This window comes from Tupaia chinensis, unplaced genomic scaffold, assembly GCF_000334495.1.
Source record: "Tupaia chinensis unplaced genomic scaffold, TupChi_1.0 Scaffold000093_1, whole genome shotgun sequence".
Classification (NCBI taxonomy): Eukaryota; Metazoa; Chordata; class Mammalia; order Scandentia; family Tupaiidae; genus Tupaia; species Tupaia belangeri.
Genome location: NW_006159555.1, coordinates 11146666 through 11147479, shown reverse-complemented (window position 1 = coordinate 11147479; position 814 = coordinate 11146666). Strand labels below are relative to the sequence as shown.

The 814-nt window shown below is 72.6% G+C and overlaps 1 protein-coding gene across 1 annotated transcript in view; it reads left to right on the top strand.

Moving 5' to 3' along the window:
* Positions 1-538: 538 nt before the first annotated feature.
* CNTFR (ciliary neurotrophic factor receptor) overlaps positions 539-814 on the top strand; it is a 40678-nt gene continuing 40402 nt past the window's right edge. The window contains exon 1 of the mRNA XM_006143132.3: positions 539-574. The gene's annotated coding sequence lies outside the window, so the exon portion shown is untranslated. The remainder of the gene's footprint in view (positions 575-814) is intronic.

Below are 814 nucleotides of genomic sequence, written 5' to 3'. Positions count from 1 at the left end.
CTCCCGTGGCCCCACACGGTGCTCAGGTCGTCTAACGTGATCTCCCAGGCTGCAGCCGGGCCGGAGGCCCCGGGCGAGGGCGGTGAGCACGCAGGCCCCTGAGAGGCCCCGGCTGCGAAAGGAAGGCCCAGCGGAGGGTGCGCCCCGCGCTCGGGGGCTGCCCGTCCGGGCACCTTGCTGCCCCTTCATTAGTGGAGGCTGCTCCCCACGCCGTGTGCCCCAGGGATGAGAACGGAGAGGGCAGTGGTGGCGGTGTCACTGGTCACGGTGGCCTGGCCCCCCCCCCAGAAGCCGAAAGCCCCTTCCCCCGCGCGGTGGGTCTAAGTGTCTGGGAGGGGGTCGCTGCTGGTGGCAGTAGGCGTTGGGGAGAGGCGGGGCTGCCGGGCTCCTTCTGCCCCAAGTGGGGGCTGGGGGCTCCGGCACGCACTCCTCTCACCACGATGCGGGAAGGAGGACCCGGAGTTGGCCCAGGGTGTGCCAGGGTGTCGGTGCGAGTCGGGCTGAACGTGCGGGAGTGTGCGCCGGAGGGACCTGGCCAAGGCGGAGAGGGAGTGTGAATGAGCGATCCCGGGAGGTGGGTGCGCGCCCAGCCGTCCTCGGGGAGCGGGCAGAGTGGGTGTGGGGGTGTGTGCGCGCGTTTGCGAGACCCACGGCCAGGGCCGCGCGTGAAGCGCGAGCGCCACAGCCGTCTGGAAGGCGCGCCTGAGAAAGGGCGACCGTGAGGGGACCACGCGTACCAGTGCGGGCGAGTGTGCCAGCGGGGGGTAGGGCGCGGGCCAGAGCGGGGCGAGTGGGAGTGGGGCTCACGGGCCTG